Here is a 13,502-nt window from a genome sequence, read left to right on the forward strand (position 1 = left end):
TATTTATGACTATGACTTCTCACTTCAGAGACTCATGATAACTTGGATTCATTCTTTCCTGATAGTATCTAGTTATTCAGTTATGTTTAAATATACCTTTTGTACAAGTTCTAGGAAATATTGTTTTACAGTAACAAACAAAAAAAAGTTTTGTTCAGAAATACATATCTGAATTTCTAAAATAGGAGTTGCTTATATAGAATTTCAATCAGGATGTTGATGAATTCACTTATTTTTTTTTTCTGGCACTTTGCACTGAGACATTAATACAAAATTATATAAGTATACAAAGAAGCTTTTAGGGAAAAGATATGCATGTGGGTATTCTTTAGTGAAAGACACTCTGGATATTAGAAAATTTTCAGAGTTAAATGAAATACGGCTTCTCTGGATGTTATTATTATCTACTAATTTGACTGAAATCAGATTATTCCATGTAATTCATGAGACATTTGCTTATTTATGTTAAAAATAGGTTCTCAAAAATACCTTGTACTTGCCACAGAAGATTTATAACAACTTGCCCTCAGTGTTTGTGGCTAGTGTCTTGTCCATTTTGGATTTAGTGAATAGAACAAAAATCAGTGAAAGGGCTAGTTTTTCCTCAAAATGTCTCTGTGGCTGAATCTCTCTTTTCCCCTCAAGTCTCACATGCTCTCTCTGCTTTCTTTTTCCTTTTATCTTTCAATTCTTTGCACTCTCTGTTTTCTTCCCCTGACCCCCTTGTACTTTGACTATGGCATGTATTTTCTCTCACTCTTTGGCATGGGAACTTCTATCTGAACTTCAAGATTGTCATTAGCCAGTTCATTCCCACCTTCTTAGGATACTAAATTCAGATTGAATTAACTACTTGCCTTCTTTATTCCTTAGACTTGGGTCAATATATTAAGGGTTTTATATACACAACTACCCTAAAATTATACCAATAATATATTTATGCTTCATAAATATATCTGTTTCACTGGAGAGCACAGAAAATATCCAGTAGTGTTTATTGCTAATAATTTAACTTCTAATTTGGATATAATGATGTAACTGATACATATTATTTATTTACTTCACTGTCATTCCAGGAATTGAGTTTCAAAATATCAATTATTAAATGACAGTGACTTCTTTGCACATTTTACTGAAATATGTACTATACTGACACCTCTTTTTGATTAGTATTTCTCTTTGACCATGTCTTTTTATTTTATTTTCAGAAGGATAATTTGTCAGAGTAGCCAGAAATGTAATAATTTTAAAAGTTAATGTTTTCATCTGTTACTAAATTTTCTAGACTATTTATATCAAATAGAATGGTAATGTACTTTCATTTCTGAAAGAGCCATTTCTTTCCTGCATTAGATAAGTTTGCATTCTCTTTTACCATGTTACCAGTCATATCATTGCTTGTTCTTATGGTTACAATTATAATCTTGCTTCAGCACCATTGCACGTCCCTTTGAGAAAGGCTCTTATTACTTTCAGGCCCTTGGTCAAATGTTCCTTCTATCATCTTCATGAAAGAATTATGTGCAACTGACTGCATAAACTATCTTCTGACTTCATTTAGGTAGTTTTTTTCCTTTTTCTTTTTCTTTTTCTTTTTCTTTTTCTTTTTCTTTTTCTTTTTCTCTTTTTCTTTCTCTTTCTCTTTCTCTTTCTCTTTCTCTTTCTTTTCCTCTTTCCTTTTCTTTCCTTTTCTTTTCTTTTCTTTTTTTTTTTTATTTATTTATTTTTTGGTTATTCGAGATGGGGTTTCTCTGTAGAGCCCTGGCTGTTCTGGAACTCACTTTGCAAACCAAGCTGGTCTCAAACTCAGAAATCTTCCTGCCTCTGTCTCTTGAGTGCTGGAATTAAAGGCATGCATCACCACGCTCAGCAATTTAGGTAGTTTTGTCTAACTATGTATTCACATTTTCGATACTATCCATCTTTCACACGTGGAATATAAATTTCATGAACTTAGAAAATATTTTGTTCAAATATATTGTTCAATATATTTTTACACACAGATGTGCACCTACATATATGTCAGAGGGTGATAGGAGCAAATTAAGCATAAACTTAAAATACATTTTAGTTTGCATTACAGTGATATATGGAAACTTATTATGTATAACTAACATATGCTAATAAATTTAATGGTTAAATTGAATCAATGTCTGTGTTGTAGTAGCTTTTTAGTAAATATTTGATGAATAAATAAAATTTCTTCTGATTTTAGTTTAACCAATATTTTGAACTGTTAAATCATCCATCATGACAGCGAATCACATATAATAACCATTTGGAATCACATTCAGTTTACCTCAAAAAACACTGACAAGTTTCTGCTCTTCTGAAATACTAATTTCTACATTCTCACTAGTTTCTGTTACTCATGTTATGCCCAATTAATTCCTGGATTCCCATTTACCCACAAAAATATCAAACCTCATGTAAGTTTTACTAAGAATTGTTGTCTAATTAAGTGATAAGCATCATATCACAAAAGTACATTATTAAAATTTATTAATCAACTAAATAAATTACGCAAACTATGTGTGTGTATGTGTGTATGTGTGTATTTTCAAAAAGTATGTAAAATTATATAAGCGTGATCTAAATACTTACCCTTACACACATAGATTTATATGACTCTAACTATGTATCAAAGATGGTTCTTTTCTGGAACAGAGAGCAGACACCAACTGGACAAAGTGCTGAGAAGTGATTATAGAGTGCTCATCCCTAAATGGGAAATCTGTAGCAAGCCCTCATTTCTTTAGATGATGTGTATTGGTAGGCTTTTATTCTATTGGATAATCCCACAACCATACACAGATGAGCAGAAGGCAAAAAAATCTTATCTCCAGACCAAGAATTATAGGAATCTAGGGCTGAGAGAGGGAGAAATAACTTCTTTGGAGGACGAGGCATGAGTTGGTTATTCAATATAATGTGGTCCCACCTAAAGTTGCTTAAGCAAAAGCCACATTAAATGAACACAGAGTGTTTCTATGAATACACACACACACACACACACACACAAACACACATTTACATATATGTAAAATAAGTAGCAATGACAGCAACAACAACGGCAACGATGATGATGGTGGTGGTGATTATAAAAAGCACCATCAAAAAGGTGAGTGATGCTACGCAAGCAATTAGAGGGTGAAAATAAGGAATTGTATTAGATGTTAATTACAATATTTATTAGAAAAGGATATGAGTTATGATAGAAAACACATTGGGTAAAGCTTGGGGATGTTGGAGGGAGGTGTGGAAGTGAGTATGATTAAATTTCACTGGATAAATGTATGGAAGTTTCAACATCTAAAAATGTATTTCAATATAGACTATAAACATTTAGAAAACATTTGAACTTCAATGAAACACAATTACAACATTTTAAATATTTTATTTAAATAATATATGCTATTAAGTTTTGGAGATTGGCAAGTCCTAATTTGAGGGATTGGACCTCAGTAATTACACAAGAAAACTGACTGTTCAGTGTAGTCTAAAATCCACAGGCAGATTTCAAAGGAAGCTTTTTAGTACAATGATGATAAGATGAACTGTTACAAAAGTCTCTTTTGTTTATAGAGATACACATAATGTTTTAGTCTGGGTTCTGAATGATTAGATGACAGGCACTCCATTATGTACACCAAGTTTTCTAAGTAGCCCAGAATGCTCAAATGGAAGTTTAACCTAAAAACATTCTGTGCTAACTCGCGAGATCGCTTTGGTTTTCACATCAGCCACTTGTAGAATTGGACAGGATTCTGCAGCCTCACCAGCATTGCCAGAAGAGTTAAATTTTCCTTCCAGACTAACTTCAAAATATTCATGTCATTTATCCACATGTTAAAATGTCAATCAAATGCCTTATTTCATTTTCACTCTCACAGAGAAGATCAGAAATAGGCAGGCATGTTATGCTGTCTAATGTGAGAAAATGTTTTCTTGAGTATCACTTATAGTGTAACGGTTGATATTTCCAATGAAAAGGCATTTTGAGAATATCACATGTAGATATCATACATTTATTTCTTTGGTTTAGAGGTTTACAGGTCCTAAATCAAGTTTTCAATGGGTTAGGTGATGACACTTTCCTTATTGGTAATCTTTTGTTCTAATTTCTCATAATGGAAAGCAAATATATAGAAGCTATGAAGAATTCACAGCAGAGAATTCTGTGTTCTTATAAAGTAGAAGAAGCAAGGAAAAAAAGAGCTTAGCTAGTTCTCTAAGAGGCCATCTACATGTGCATTGTTTCATGAAGATGTGGGAAGGGTTTCATTGACTCCTTTGAGAATGAAAGGCACACTGAAGACAATTTCACCTACTGAGAAGCTATTCTGAGAGCCTCATTTATTAATTAAGTTTGAGGCTTAGATTCCAACATATAAATTTTTATAAAATTCATGATTTCAAAGCATAGCATACATTTCCTGATATCTGTAGTGTACTTAAATAATGTATTATTAGCTCCCAATCATTGTATTTCATGCTTTAATATCGTTAAGTAACATTATGGTTTGTCATGTTCTCTTTCCCACTGAATATAGATTCATTGGTGCTTGATACACTTTTGAATGTTAAGCCCTTAAACACCAGAAACAATTCAATATGAGTTCATCTCTAAAAGTATGGCCTTCAAGTCCCAATCTTACAATCAAATTCTGGTTAGGTAGTGATATAAACACCCCTTGAATTTTCATTTATTTATTATAAAGAATCAGCTTTTCTGGTTATGGAGTATGAAAAGGTCACATGTACAAGTATGCCAGAATGCTTGAGGTTAAATAAAGCAAATGCTGCTGAAAATTTGTCCTACACAACTACATTTTCTTTCTTTATGTTCTTTACTCATGAACCAATATATTTATGTATTTTATTTTCAGTAAAAGTTTAATAATAATATCTTATATACTACTTAAACTTTACAGAAAAATTTCAATCTAAAACTACTATAACATTACTTAGTTTTAGGTTGGCATTCGCTGTTACTTTTCACTGTTACTGTATTCTTAATTCATTGCAGGCTTTTTATTTTAAGACTATTTTATTTTTCAAGAATTTATTATTATAAGTGAGTGTGTGCACATTTGTGTATGTGTGTGTATGTGTGGGTGTGCAAATACATATATGTTGGTTCATGTGACAGTAGAGTCCAATGGCATCACATTCCCTAGAATTGGAATTACAGACAATTGTCATCTCCCTGACGTGTTGCTTGGGACCAAATCTGATCCTCTGCCAGAATAATAAGTGGGTTTAACACCTGAACAATATCTCTAGCCACCTAAATTTTGATCATTAACTGATACATAATACTCAAGTAAAATTTCAATGCATGATATGTGTATTTGAGTTGATTTTTAGACTTCTTTTATTCAATCTAATTGAACATTAGCACATTTCTTGCGGAACCAATGACCAACTGTGAAGTTTAATTAAATCTCCACTTCAAACATCTTCATTTGTCCAATGTATTTGAAGGACACTCGTCTGGGACCTTGAACATATATTTTTACAACTTATAAAAGAGAATCTCAATTATGCATCAGTATAGGTATTGTGTAGTATATATACAAAAGGCTTTATGTAGAAATCTATAGCATAGTATGTGACTATATAGTATATATATGAGTGTGTATATATATATACTCAAAAATACTCAAAGGTAAAGTCTATATTGAGAGACTTTTAATTTTATATATATATATATATATATATATATATATATATATAGACACACACACACACATACACACACACACACACACGAACACACACACACACACACGAACACACACACACACACACGAACACACACACACACACACACGCATATATATATATATTCAGCTAAATCACCATAAAAGACACATAACAATTAATATGAGACTATCCAGCCATTCCCAAGTCTTTTATCTGATAATTTCATATACTGTTATAATGTATGTTGAACATATCCATGTATCACTACCTACTACCTCCATCTAACCCCTCCCAGGGCTTCTCTCTTTGTCTGCCAACCTTTAGGACCTCCTTATTCCACTGTCATTAATAACCTCATGAGTTCAATTAGAGCCTCCAATGGGCACATGGGTGCCTACAGTTTTAATTGCTTTTTTTGCTAAACTAGAAAACAGGAGCACCAGGTATTCCCATAAAGAAAATCTCCAGAGGAGTCCAAGTCTATTGCTTTTCTAATTCTTCATGGATCATCATGTTAAATAACAATGTACATGATGTCATTTCTCAGAAAAGCTCATCTCCACATTTGAATGATATTCACTGTTATCACTTTCATAGCCACCTCTTGACAGATTTTCTGTCAGATTTCCTGCATGGCTAAGGAAAAATACTCAAAGGTAAAGTCTATATTGAGAGACTTTTAATTGGTATCATGTCATGTAGATCTGTCTTCTTTTTCTTAAGTCATAAGGTATAAATTATATGAGATATGCAATCTTATCATTTTTGTTTCATAATTAAGGCCAGTGCATGGCCCTCTCTTGAAGGAGGAAGAATTAGTAGAAGTTCAAAAGTCAATGAATAATTCTGCCCTTTCCATTGTTTTTCTATGTCTCAGATGAAAGTGATAGTTCACTACCTGAGAAAGAACTCCATAGCCAGCATTCTTTGGGTGACCTTATTATGTCATATTCACACTTTTGGATATATTGTCCTTTATTTCAAAGAATTGCTGGTATTATACATATTACACAGCATTGACATTGAGACTTGTACATCATGAGAAAGCAGGAGAGCAATAACATCCATGGTAAACTTACCATAAAACATGGAAAAGATCATGGAAAGAGTTTCACCTGGAAGAAGTTTATGTTATGAATGCAAAAAGTTCCATTTTAGAGAGTTTACACATTTTCTTAACACATCATATGCATTGACCAAAGAACACAACATTCTGAGTCATTGTGATTTTTGTCCATTTTCTATTTATATACCTATTATTGATAATAAAGAAGCATACGTACAAGTAAGAGAGTAAGCTGATTCTTTTTAAATTTCAAAAAAATTTCTGTAAGTTTCATGATGATCTTATGTGTATATTTTAACAGTTTCCCTACAATCATAGAGATGACCATTACATTTATTTATTTTAGAAATGATAAAATTTTTTGAAGATACTAGAGTTAAAATACCTTGAATTTTATTTCAAAATAAATACAAAATTTAGAAGATCTGGTAAATTTTTAAACACTCAGTTTCTTCAGTGGTTACATAACAAAGAAAATACTCATAATGCCCTATTTACACATTGATGTATTAATCACTTGTCAATTGTGGATTATAGTATTTCCTGAAAATAGTCCTAACAATAGTTCATTACCTAAAATTTCAAGAATTTTAGACGAATTGTGGTAGGGAATAAGAGGTTGCTTCGGGTGGATATATTTCCAAAGGCGTCAGTTAAAAATATCTTTTGTTGCAGCTGTTCTCAAAACTGAGGCAAGAAGATAAATTCATCCTTGGATTTGAGGATCAGCCTAAGTAAATTGCAAGTTTCAATATCTAAGCAAACAAAAATGTGTAAATGTTAAAACGTTGTTAATATATGAAAATTGTGTCATATCAAATGTTTTTGCTAAACAGAACATTCTTGTAAGCAATTTGTAAGAGAAATACATCCCTATAAATGGTCAATTTTATACTGGTCTTAGTGATTTTGTTATGGTGTGACAGGATGAAAGAGAATATAAATCAACAGAGGGAATACTATATGTCCAAATGAAAAATTCCTTTAAAGTAAGAATTTTAAGAAGATTTAGTCACAAGAAAGAAAATGTAGCAGCTACACCAGTCAGTGAATTCAGAGGAAGCAGGAACATTTTGGAGGGTATAGACACTAAATGCTGTTATTATAGGAGAAAAGGCAACATGGGAAGGATAGGGTCAGTGTCACCTACAACAGAAGCCCTTCCTGCTTAGCCTCCATGTAAATCAAATCAGTACAAAAATATGACCACTCTCCTATCCTCACCTAACATGCCATTCACAGAGGACCTGAACTCTAACGTTTTATTGTCTTTTATGTTGTCTTCTTGGCTTCTTGCACTAATCAATTATGCTGACCTGATTATATTGATTGTCTATTTTTCTTTGGTCAGGGAAGGTAGATAAGGACCAATGAATGCTAAGTAGTGAGTGGACAAAAGGTCTGCATCTGCAATAGTTGATAATGTATATGCCTATATCTCTGAACTGTGTCTACAAGCTATAAATTCTGCTATCACACGAGTTATCTTAGCACATCTACTGATCTTAGAGATATGCTACATACCTCATCTAGAAACACAGTATTTTCTCTCCAGCTTTTGTACTCATTAATAAAACACTTAAAACTAACCTCAGAAGGAAGCAAATTTTGTTGTTATTTGAAATACAAATACAGGCAAGCAGCAAATCTAGTAGTTGCTGGTAGCAGGGGGATGAAGAGCAGGGATTGAGAACACCTTATGCATTTTAGTTAGGTCCAAGAAAGTTAGCATATTCAAAAAGGCAATCCACAGATAGTTGCATGCAGGAAGAGGAGAAGGAAGCATTCAGAGAAAGAGTGAAAAGCCCCAGAGTTTTTATAACATATGCTGAAATTTTGGCATGTAATAATATATAGATATAGAAAAGAGGAAAATATGCTTAATGCCAAGCCACAAAATCAAGTTCAGGCATCACTGAAACCCATGGCATTATGTCCCAGGACAGAATACTGTATCAAGAACACAAACAGAAATAAAAAGAAAATTATTATAACTCAAATAATGTTGAGTTTTTACCAGGGAGGACATGTACTTGTATCTTAAGCTATTTTAAATTTAATTAAAATTCAGTTTGGATTGTGAGACTTGGGAATCAGTATGTGGTACATATTGTCATGTGCCTAAAGCAAACTGTGATATTTTGTACTTGAGTTATATGAATAAATGATTCAATTTTGTACTTCATACTTTTCTTAGAAGTAATCATCACCAAATTCTAATAACATTGGGAGAATACTTAGAATGGACATATAAAGTTGCTGTCTAGAAAAGTCTTTGGGAAGTAACAACAGAGAATGTGAGCTTTTGCTGAGCTCAGAAGGGAATTGAGAAATCATCCAAACATCACGTTTATCAAATTTTTAAATAATCTCAATACTACATGTAGACTAGAAATGTTAAAATCATCTATTAATAATCTTTCAATTCTAGCACCTGTAACCATCTCTAAAATTACTATATAAAATTTGATTTGGGGAAAGAACTATTCTTGACAATTGCAATGTATAGACATTAGCGCAACCTAATCATATGTCCACAACTTATGCTTTTCTATTTTGATTCAACTTCTTTATCATCATGTTTCTCTTTTTCAGTGTTTATGAACAATCTAATGATTTAAAGGTGACACTGATGAAGAACAGCACAGAAGTGACACACTTTCTCCTGTTGGGACTCACCGATGACCCAGGACTACAGCTTCCCCTCTTCTTGATATTTCTCTTCATCTACACCATCACCCTTGTGGGAAATCTGGGTATGATCCTGCTGATAGTCCTGGACTCTCGTCTCCACACACCCATGTACTTTTTTCTGTGTAATCTGTCCTTGGTGGATTTTTGTTACTCCTCAGCAGTCACACCCACAGTAATGACTGGGCTCCTAATAGGAAACAAGATCATTTCCTATAATGGGTGTGCTGCTCAGATGTTCTTTTTTTGCTGGCTTTGCTACTGTGGAAAACTATCTGCTTGCCTCAATGGCCTATGATCGCTATGCAGCAGTGTGTAAGCCACTACATTATTCCTCTACCATGACTACCAGTGTATGTATAAGTCTTTCTATAGTTTCCTATGCTTGTGGTTTTCTGAATGCCTCTATCCATATTGGGGACACTTTCATTCTTTCCTTCTGTAGGTCTAATGTAGTGCATCACTTTTTCTGTGATGTTCCAGCTGTCATGGTTCTCTCTTGCTCTGATAGACATGTTAGTGAGCTGGTTCTTGTTTATATAGTGAGCTTCAATATCTTTGTTGCTCTCTCAGTTATTTGGATATCCTATATATTCATTTTTATCACAATCTTTAAAATGAAATCAAGTGCTGGATATCGAAAGGCTATATCTACTTGTGCCTCTCACTTCACTGCAGTGTCCATTTTCTACGGGACGATCATATTCATGTATTTGCAGCCCAGCTCCAGTCACTCTATGGACACTGACAAAATCGCATCTGTGTTCTACACCATGGTCATCCCTATGCTGAACCCTCTGGTCTATGGCCTGAGGAACAAGGAAGTTAAGAGTGCATTCATAAAAACTTTTCAAGTGGCAAAATAGTCTGTAGTGTTTTGCTTTTAATGTTGTAGGATGAAAGATAATTCTCCACATGCAATTAAACTCCAGCATGGATTCTCATACTTCTGTAAATTTACTATATAGAAAAAAATACTGTATTAGGATCATAGCTCTGAAATTGGTTCATTATGTGTTCTTGACAATGCTCCTGTAAATAATATATATATAATTTTAGTGGATGATTTATTAAATTTCATCTTACTATCAGTAAAATTTAGAAAAGTATTTTCAAAATTGAGCATAGTCATGTATCTATGTATTTGATGTTCTTTGACTCCAAAGAGCCTTTATGAATACTTGCTGTACTGATACTTTCTGACCATTTTTATATTGTTTTACTGCCAGTTTTATTGCTACATTGATTGTGATAAATAGTAGAGCTTGTTTTTTACAACATAGGACAGGATGTGTAAGGAGTCACATATTACCTTTGTAGTAAAATATTCTAGCACATCTCATTAAATCATGTTGGGATTTTAATGTTTATGATTAGTGATTATAATGCTGTGATTCAATCTGCCTTTTATGAATTGAAACCAGGCAATTTTAAATATATTATTTCTCTGTAGACAGACTGTATTTACTAAAAAGTGATGTTTCTAAATTTAATTTCACAGAAAGAGAGAGGGAGAGGAGAGGGCGAGGGAGAGGGGGAAGGGAAGAAGGAGGAGAAGGGGGAAGAGAAGGGAGAGTGGGGAGGGGGAGAGAAAGGGGGGGAGAGGGAGGTGGAGTTATCATTTCCTGGCTGGAGGTCATTTTTGCGGTCCTTTTTAAAAATCTTGAATATAATCTTATTATTGTTTGAGATAAAACACCAGGTCAGGCATGTTGCAAATCTTGGCAATGGCCTAGTAGATTGTAAAGGAGACAAGCAAAAGAGAAAGCCAGGCAGTTTGCAATTGTGAAGCAGAAATGAAGGTGTGAGACTTCAGAAAACCCCCTACATTATCAGGTATACCATATTTAGCATCCATGGACCTGAGCCTGCTTCACCAGGCCTACATCATGTACAGATTGTTAGAAACACAAACATCTTATTATTACTGGAAATATGCTCCTGAGAGTGAGTGATGGTTAATGAGAGGAGAAAAGAGCCCATCATTTAGCCCATTGTAGCCTCTGACCCTTTTCATAAGTCATTTACCTAATACCCTCCTCTCAAAGCTTGTCTATGGAAGGCTTTCTTCATGTATTCTCTGCCAGATGGAAGAAGCCTGGATGTGGAACAATTTCAGGTTTTACTCTGTGACCTGACATGAGCAAACTCTATATGTTATAAGAAGTCTAGATGGCCAAGGGCTTCCTATTTTTCCTTGTCAAGTGAATTATTTCTCAGGTTAGTCTTAATGTTTGACCCCTAAGTCCCCAATTTCCAATAGTTTGTGAAGCTGGATCATCCCAGTCTAGAGCCTTACAGCTCTCTAGGGTGAAGATTGTCAGGGAAAATCTGAGGCAGGTAAGTTGGTGGAGCAGTCTTTAGTTGATTAGAAATCTGTTGTAATAGATAGAATAAGGCCAGAAGTTAAAGTTAAGAAGGTTATAGGAAAGTTTTTTATCTTTGGTGTACATCTGGAACTTGCTGTCATGGCTCTGGTAGCTGGGTAAGGAGATTCCCAAGACCAGGGACATGGGGGGAGGACCAGGGAATGAGAAGAGTACCAAAGACATGGCAGTAGTCCCAGCCTCAGCCGTAACACAAGTAGGAAAATTTAGTATGTTCATTGACCAGAGTACTTATGTACATTCCATTTGCACTGTGAGAGTTGGATTTAAGTTGATTTTCTGAAGCTTATACATTATTAAAGTTTATAAGCAGAGATTAGAGTCTGTAATTAATATTAAAACTTATATTCTAGAAATTTCAGTAGATTTATGTCTTTGAGACTTAGTAAAAGTTTGGGAATCCAAATGTGAGTGAAGTGAAGGGAAGAAATCTGAAACAGATTTTCATATACCTTAGATCACTTTCTGAGACTTATACCTTAAATCAGTTTTTCACACCCTCACAACTTACTTAAGCTTCCATATACACAAACTTTAAAATATTTCCTTACATTTTTATAACTTGTATTCACCAATTTTATAACTAAGCTTTTACATCCTCAGACTATCCTAACTTGTATTTACATTCCTAAAGATATTTTCTTAGACACTTACAATTTCAGACCTCTATAACTTAGCAAATAGGAAAAAGAGGGGGTTATATAGTGAAGGTGGGGTTAACTTGCTCACATATATTATCTTTTGGCACTAGAGTCAGGTAAATTTAAAGAAAGGCTAGAAAGGATTCAATATTAGATTGAAATGTTTGTTATAAGCAGAGAATAATGTCCTGTATTGAAGGAAGGTTAGGTATGTTGTTATGTAGACTATGTAGTAGAGTAGCCTGGAAAAAAGTAGGCTGAATTGCATGAATAAAAAGTAGCTTTATAGACTGCCTGTTGGCACACTTATTACTGACAATGGAAGGTTCAGGGTAATATGCCTTTTAATGAACCAAGACAGTTTGAGAGGGCAAAATAGAGACTTTGAAGAGGATATTAATATGCAAAGAGTTAGTAATTGAGATGTCTTTTGTGTACAGAAATCCTTGTTTCTTCCAGATAGCTGAATGTGCTAGCAAGATACGGAAGAATATTTGGAGTCTGTATGCACCATTAGAGATATATTTCAGCAATTTAGAGAATTCTGATTAGGGTTATTAATTCTTCCTGTTGTGGTTAGAGGTAAGGAGGCCTACTTGACCATAGCATTGTGTGAAAATACTGTATATTCCACATCACCATGGTCATATGACAGGAAGAAGCTACCATCCCCAATTTAAAAAAATGTGTGAGGAAGTAGCTAGAAGAGTCTCTTATATGTGAGAGTGGTGAGGAAGAGGTCGTGAATAAATGTTGAGCAGGAGTGAAGATCATATTGGGAATTTTGGGGTAAAAGGAAAAGCATGGATGGACTGAGAGGAGGATGGGTAAGAAACATGATTGATAAGGGATATTTTTATTCATAGCCCTCATTCCAGTCTCACCTGTTACCAATATCTTTCACAATTGGGCCTCTCCCTTTCTCCTGAACCCTTGGGTACCACACTACTCTGGAACATCTAGTCCTATATGGAGTAGCCACATCCTTTCCCACTGATGCCCAACCAT

General features: G+C 34.0%; 1 pseudogene; it reads left to right on the plus strand.

Moving 5' to 3' along the window:
- On the plus strand, positions 9,408-10,329 carry Olfr1468-ps1 (olfactory receptor 1468, pseudogene 1; annotated as a pseudogene).

Source organism: Mus musculus, chromosome 19, assembly GCF_000001635.26.
Source record: "Mus musculus strain C57BL/6J chromosome 19, GRCm38.p6 C57BL/6J".
Classification (NCBI taxonomy): Eukaryota; Metazoa; Chordata; class Mammalia; order Rodentia; family Muridae; genus Mus; species Mus musculus.